We start from the raw sequence: 8,110 nt of genomic DNA, 5'->3' as shown, positions 1-8,110 counted from the left end.
TTTTAAGTTTATTTGAAAAATAGACTAAATTTTATCTCACACCCTAAAAATGTCCTGTGGCGTCCAAATAAATGAACACATTATTGGAGCATCAAAAATGATGTTTTTAAAGTGAGAAATTCCAAATTTTACCATAAAATTCTTCATTCTATTTTAAAACGTGTGTCCATTTTTAGGAAGCCGGAGTACCTGCAGAGAACCCACGCCTGCACATGGAGAACATGCAAACTCTGCACAGAAAGGCCCTGACAGGAAGCGAACCAGTGAACTTCTTGCTGTGAGGCAGCAACGCTAACCCCTGCGTCACCTTGCAGCCTGGTTTAACTTTAAGTAATTTGCAAATGTCAGGTGGTAGCAACCTCAAATCCTGCAGAAATGTGTAGTCCTATTAACACATGACTTATTCTGGGTATCATTTATTTTTGCACTTCATGCATTCAGTAAAACAACGCTCTTTCTTGCATATTAAACTAAAGCACCTAAAAGCATAGACAGCATGTATGATACATCTAGAATGGAAACTGGGATATTTTTTATTGATATTGTGTTTTTAACCCTGTCATCAGCATGTAAATGTACATTAGCACAGGGAGCACTCCCCGATACTGCTGATATAAAGGGTGAATAACGGCGGTCCTAAGACTGAGCCCTGAGGAACGCCGTTTTTAACTTCAGCATATTTAGAGGTGGATTCCTCTGCCTGCTCTCTGAGTTCTGTTCAATAAATAAACCAAACCAACGCAGCGACTGTTCTGACAGACCAATAAAAACTCGCCTGACTTTTAAACATGATCAACAGTATGGAAGGGTTTAGACGGATCAGTATAAAGAGCAGCAGACACAGCAGACTTTTAAAGCAGCTGTGGTAAAATATTAAAATATAAAATATTACTGATGATAAAAACTCTTTCAGTTTGTCACTCAGAGGAGACTGGAGCATCTTAGCCCAGGCTGAAAGCTTTGAAATGTAACTCTAATCATTATTTAAAGGTGTTAGGCTTCTGTCTTTTACCAGACCAGTGAATTTTGTTTGAGCAAAGACAAATGAAAAGACACGTAAAGGTGTAATTATTATTGAAATAAATGATCATTTAATTTCATGTTCTGTTGTGTTTTTCCCCTTTTTCTCTGTTAATATAAACATGTCTTTAAGAATTAGAACTTTGTTATTTATTGTTATATATCTCCTCCATGAGGTAGATGAGGGTGAGACTGTAGCTGTGGGTCCCAGAGAGGATGGAGTCTTTCTCTTCTTAAATCTGTAGTTAAGGACCAGGATGGGGGACAGAGCTGAGACCAGGGATTAGTGGAACACATAGAAGAGGCTGGAGCTGAACCCACGTACGTGAGGCAGTCAGGCTGAGGTGTTTGAGAGTTCTACAGGTAAGTACCGACCAGGTGACCCTCAGGTGTTAAAGGTCATATTAAAGTCAATAACAGTTGATGAAGGAGAGGCACATTTAAAAAGAATGCAGATCCTAAAGGAACCAGCAGGGGGCAGGATTGGTTTTAAAACACCGGGAACTAGTTTTTATTTTTTAGGGTATTTATCATTTAGTAATAAGCATTTAGACCACGGGTGTCCAACTCATGGCCCGGGGGCCATAACCGGCCGTGGTACAGTTTCATCTGGCTCACAGGATCATAAGATCCTTCTGGTCTAACTGGACCACCATCAGGTCTGCAGGTTTCCTCCAGTAAATGTGTAAACTTTACCTGGATGATTTAAAATATCCTTGACAGATTACAAAAATCTGAAAAGTAAAAGAAGTTAGATTAAAAATTCAGGAAGGTGAGTAAATAAATGAATGTTGTCATTTCATATTTACAACTTTGAATCTCCCAGTTCTGACTTAAAATGATGATTTTGACTTTTTCATGTGTTGACCTTCAAGAGTCATAACTCTAAACTCTAAGTCACATTTTTACCTTTTAAACTTGTGATGTTGACTTTCTAGCTCATGTATTTGCCTTTTAAAAACTTTATTTTGCCTTTTAATTTTGTTTTTTGACCTTTTGAACTAACAAGTTTGACTTTTATCTCAGACTTTGAGCCTTTAAACTTTTTATTTTTACTTTTTAAATCTCAGAATGATTTATTATCAGTGTTATTTATATGTTTTCATGTTTTACTGATGGTGAAAACGAGGTTGGCATTTTATGTTTAAATGTTGACCTCTTAGGTTAGGCCTAAATTCAGAATCCGGATTGACTTTCACACTCCTGGTCTAAATAGTCCGGCCCTCAAGACTTCTCAGATCAAATCTGGCCCCGGACCCAGTCTGAGTTTGACCCCCCTGATTTAGACGCTAAAGTGTAACTGTGTGTTTAAAAAAGTGCTATAGAAGTAAAGTTATTATTATTATTATTATTATTATTGTTAAAGCAGTGGATTTATTCAAACATGTTTCAGCTGAAGATGTGATGATCTCTCTGTTCTTTTTGATTTAAACCGTTTGTTTTTCCTGCTGCTCTAAATTCTCTTCAGTCCATCAGTAAATCTTTATTTCTAGATCAGAAGGATCTGGTCTACAGAGTTCTCTTGAAGTTCTCTATGAAGCAGCCTGTCCTTCTCCTGTTCATTTATTCCTGAATATTCTCTCAAACATGCCTCTGTATTTAAACGTTATTATTAGTCTTGTTGAACAGATGTAGAGTACGTACGTTATTATTAGTCTTGTTGAACAGATGTAGAGTACGTACGTTATTATTAGTCTTGTTGAACAGATGTAGAGTACGTACGTTATTATTAGTCTTGTTGAACAGATGTAGAGTACGTACGTTATTATTAGTCTTGTTGAACAGATGTAGAGTACGTACGTTATTTTTAGTCTTGTTGAACAGATGTAGAGTACGTACGTTATTATTAGTCTTGTTGAACAGATGTAGAGTACGTACGTTATTTTTAGTCTTGTTGAACAGATGTAGAGTACGTACGTTATTATTAGTCTTGTTGAACAGATGTAGAGTACGTACGTTATTATTAGTCTTGTTGAACAGATGTAGACTACATACCGAGTGTTAGGCTGCAGCTCCATCGTCTTCAGGAACCTCCTGAGAAGGACTGAGACTCTCCGACCATCAGGATGATCTCATCAGGACAGAGAGTCTGGTCTTTTCTCTTATTGGAGCTTCACTGATTGACTTTTATCTGTGAGTGATTTTATCAGTCCTGTTTTCACCTCCCTGATCCACAATCATCAGTCTGACTGTTTTATAATTCAGCTTTTCTAGAATCCTCAGAGAAACTAGGACCTGGTGGTGCTGAGTCTGAGCTGTGGAGGATCTGACCCAGATCAGTGACCTGACTGTGACTCTGAGCCTGCAGAGAGGAGAATAGAGAAGGTGGGACGGTTCCTTCAGCTGGTGAGAGGATCTAAGATCTCTGTTATCCTGCTGCAGGAGGTTCTCAGTGTTTACAGTCAGGTTCTCAGTGTTTACAGTCAGGTTCTCAGTGTTTACAGTCAGGTTCTCAGTGTTTACAGTCAGGTTCTCAGTGTTCACAGTCAGGTTCTCAGTGTTTACAGTCAGGTTCTCAGTGTTCACAGTCAGGTTCTCAGTGTTTACAGTCAGGTTCTCAGTGTTTACAATCAGGTTCTCAGTGTTTACAATCAGGTTCTCAGTGTTTACAATCAGGTTCTCAGTGTTTACAATCAGGTTCTCAGTGTTCACAGTCAGGTTCTCAGTGTTCACAGTCAGGTTCTCAGTGTTTACAATCAGGTTCTCAGTGTTAACAGTCAGGTTCTCAGTGTTTACAGTCAGGTTCTCAGTGTTTACAATCAGGTTCTCAGTGTTTACAGTCAGGTTCTCAGTGTTTACAGTCAGGTTCTCAGTGTTTACAATCAGGTTCTCAGTGTTTACAGTCAGGTTCTCAGTGTTTACAATCAGGTTCTCAGTGTTTACAGTCAGGTTCTCAGTGTTTACAATCAGGTTCTCAGTCTTTACAGTCAGGTTCTCAGTGTTTACAGTCAGGTTCTCAGTGTTTACAGTCAGGTTCTCAGTCTTTACAATCAGGTTCTCAGTCTTTACAATCAGGTTCTCAGTTTTTACAGTCAGGTTCTCAGTGTTTACAATCAGGTTCTCAGTGTTTACAATCAGGTTCTCAGTGTTTACAGTCAGGTTCTCAGTGTTTACAATAAGGTTCTCAGTGTTTACAATCAGGTTCTCAGTGTTTACAGTCAGGTTCTCAGTGTTTACAATCAGGTTCTCAGTCTTTACAGTCAGGTTCTCAGTGTTTACAGTAAGGTTCTCAGTCTTTACAATCAGGTTCTCAATCTTTACAATCAGGTTCTCAGTTTTTACAGTCAGGTTCTCAGTGTTTACAATCAGGTTCTCAGTGTTTACAATCAGGTTCTCAGTGTTTACAGTCAGGTTCTCAGTGTTTACAATCAGGTTCTCAGTGTTCACAGTCAGGTTCTCAGTGTTTACAGTCAGGTTCTCAGTGTTTACAGTCAGGTTCTCAGTGTTTACAATCAGGTTCTCAGTGTTCACAGTCAGGTTCTCAGTGTTTACAGTCAGGTTCTCAGTGTTTACAATCAGGTTCTCAGTGTTTACAATCAGGTTCTCAGTGTTTACAGTCAGGTTCTCAGTGTTTACAGTCAGGTTCTCAGTGTTTACAGTAAGGTTCTCAGTCTTTACAATCAGGTTCTCAGTCTTTACAATCAGGTTCTCAGTTTTTACAGTCAGGTTCTCAGTGTTTACAATCAGGTTCTCAGTGTTAAAAAATCAGGTTCTCAGTGTTTACAGTCAGGTTCTCAGTGTTTACAATCAGGTTCTCAGTGTTCACAGTCAGGTTCTCAGTGTTTACAGTCAGGTTCTCAGTGTTTACAATCAGGTTCTCAGTGTTTACAATCAGGTTCTCAGTGTTTACAGTCAGGTTCTCAGTGTTTACAGTCAGGTTCTCAGTGTTTACAATCAGGTTCTCAGTGTTTACAGGCAGGTTCTCAGTGTTTACAGTCAGGTTCTCAGTCTTTACAGTCAGGTTCTCAGTGTTTACAATCAGGTTCTCAGTGTTTACAGTCAGGTTCTCAGTGTTTACAGTCAGGTTCTCAGTGTTTACAGTCAGGTTCTCAGTGTTTACAATCAGGTTCTCAGTCTTTACAGTCAGGTTCTCAGTGTTTACAGTCAGGTTCTCAGTGTTTACAGTCAGGTTCTCAGTGTTTACAATCAGGTTCTCAGTGTTTACAGTCAGGTTCTCAGTGTTTACAGTCAGGTTCTCAGTCTTTACAGTCAGGTTCTCAGTGTTTACAATCAGGTTCTCAGTGTTTACAGTCAGGTTCTCAGTGTTTACAATCAGGTTCTCAGTGTTTACAGTCAGGTTCTCAGTGTTTACAATCAGGTTCTCAGTCTTTACAGTCAGGTTCTCAGTGTTTACAGTCAGGTTCTCAGTGTTTACAATCAGGTTCTCAGTTTTTACAGTCAGGTTCTCAGTGTTTACAATCAGGTTCTCAGTGTTTACAATCAGGTTCTCAGTGTTTACAGTCAGGTTCTCAGTGTTTACAATCAGGTTCTCAGTGTTTACAATCAGGTTCTCAGTGTTTACAATCAGGTTCTCAGTGTTTACAATCAGGTTCTCAGTGTTCACAGTCAGGTTCTCAGTGTTTACAGTCAGGTTCTCAGTGTTTACAATCAGGTTCTCAGTGTTTACAATCAGGTTCTCAGTGTTTACAGGCAGGTTCTCAGTGTTTACAGTCAGGTTCTCAGTCTTTACAGTCAGGTTCTCAGTGTTTACAATCAGGTTCTCAGTGTTTACAGTCAGGTTCTCAGTGTTTACAGTCAGGTTCTCAGTGTTTACAGTCAGGTTCTCAGTGTTTACAATCAGGTTCTCAGTCTTTACAGTCAGGTTCTCAGTGTTTACAGTCAGGTTCTCAGTGTTTACAGTCAGGTTCTCAGTGTTTACAATCAGGTTCTCAGTGTTTACAGTCAGGTTCTCAGTGTTTACAGTCAGGTTCTCAGTGTTTACAGTCAGGTTCTCAGTCTTTACAATCAGGTTCTCAGTCTTTACAATCAGGTTCTCAGTTTTTACAGTCAGGTTCTCAGTGTTTACAATCAGGTTCTCAGTGTTTACAATCAGGTTCTCAGTGTTTACAGTCAGGTTCTCAGTGTTTACAATAAGGTTCTCAGTGTTTACAATCAGGTTCTCAGTGTTTACAGTCAGGTTCTCAGTGTTTACAATCAGGTTCTCAGTCTTTACAGTCAGGTTCTCAGTGTTTACAGTAAGGTTCTCAGTCTTTACAATCAGGTTCTCAATCTTTACAATCAGGTTCTCAGTTTTTACAGTCAGGTTCTCAGTGTTTACAATCAGGTTCTCAGTGTTTACAATCAGGTTCTCAGTGTTTACAGTCAGGTTCTCAGTGTTTACAATCAGGTTCTCAGTGTTCACAGTCAGGTTCTCAGTGTTTACAGTCAGGTTCTCAGTGTTTACAGTCAGGTTCTCAGTGTTTACAATCAGGTTCTCAGTGTTCACAGTCAGGTTCTCAGTGTTTACAGTCAGGTTCTCAGTGTTTACAATCAGGTTCTCAGTGTTTACAATCAGGTTCTCAGTGTTTACAGTCAGGTTCTCAGTGTTTACAGTCAGGTTCTCAGTGTTTACAGTAAGGTTCTCAGTCTTTACAATCAGGTTCTCAGTCTTTACAATCAGGTTCTCAGTTTTTACAGTCAGGTTCTCAGTGTTTACAATCAGGTTCTCAGTGTTAAAAAATCAGGTTCTCAGTGTTTACAGTCAGGTTCTCAGTGTTTACAATCAGGTTCTCAGTGTTCACAGTCAGGTTCTCAGTGTTTACAGTCAGGTTCTCAGTGTTTACAATCAGGTTCTCAGTGTTTACAATCAGGTTCTCAGTGTTTACAGTCAGGTTCTCAGTGTTTACAGTCAGGTTCTCAGTGTTTACAATCAGGTTCTCAGTGTTTACAGGCAGGTTCTCAGTGTTTACAGTCAGGTTCTCAGTCTTTACAGTCAGGTTCTCAGTGTTTACAATCAGGTTCTCAGTGTTTACAGTCAGGTTCTCAGTGTTTACAGTCAGGTTCTCAGTGTTTACAGTCAGGTTCTCAGTGTTTACAATCAGGTTCTCAGTCTTTACAGTCAGGTTCTCAGTGTTTACAGTCAGGTTCTCAGTGTTTACAGTCAGGTTCTCAGTGTTTACAATCAGGTTCTCAGTGTTTACAGTCAGGTTCTCAGTGTTTACAGTCAGGTTCTCAGTCTTTACAGTCAGGTTCTCAGTGTTTACAATCAGGTTCTCAGTGTTTACAGTCAGGTTCTCAGTGTTTACAATCAGGTTCTCAGTGTTTACAGTCAGGTTCTCAGTGTTTACAATCAGGTTCTCAGTCTTTACAGTCAGGTTCTCAGTGTTTACAGTAAGGTTCTCAGTGTTTACAATCAGGTTCTCAGTTTTTACAGTCAGGTTCTCAGTGTTTACAATCAGGTTCTCAGTGTTTACAATCAGGTTCTCAGTGTTTACAGTCAGGTTCTCAGTGTTTACAATCAGGTTCTCAGTGTTTACAATCAGGTTCTCAGTGTTTACAATCAGGTTCTCAGTGTTTACAATCAGGTTCTCAGTGTTCACAGTCAGGTTCTCAGTGTTTACAGTCAGGTTCTCAGTGTTTACAATCAGGTTCTCAGTGTTTACAATCAGGTTCTCAGTGTTTACAGGCAGGTTCTCAGTGTTTACAGTCAGGTTCTCAGTCTTTACAGTCAGGTTCTCAGTGTTTACAATCAGGTTCTCAGTGTTTACAGTCAGGTTCTCAGTGTTTACAGTCAGGTTCTCAGTGTTTACAGTCAGGTTCTCAGTGTTTACAATCAGGTTCTCAGTCTTTACAGTCAGGTTCTCAGTGTTTACAGTCAGGTTCTCAGTGTTTACAGTCAGGTTCTCAGTGTTTACAATCAGGTTCTCAGTGTTTACAGTCAGGTTCTCAGTGTTTACAGTCAGGTTCTCAGTGTTTACAGTCAGGTTCTCAGTGTTTACAATCAGGTTCTCAGTGTTTACAGTCAGGTTCTCAGTGTTTACAGTCAGGTTCTCAGTCTTTACAGTCAGGTTCTCAGTGTTTACAATCAGGTTCTCAGTGTTTACAGTCAGGTTCTCAGTGTTTACAATCAGGTTCTCAGTGTTTACAGTCA

The sequence above is a fragment of the Cheilinus undulatus genome, linkage group 17 (assembly GCF_018320785.1).
Source record: "Cheilinus undulatus linkage group 17, ASM1832078v1, whole genome shotgun sequence".
Lineage (NCBI taxonomy): Eukaryota > Metazoa > Chordata > Actinopteri > Labriformes > Labridae > Cheilinus > Cheilinus undulatus.
This window is presented reverse-complemented; position numbering follows the sequence as displayed.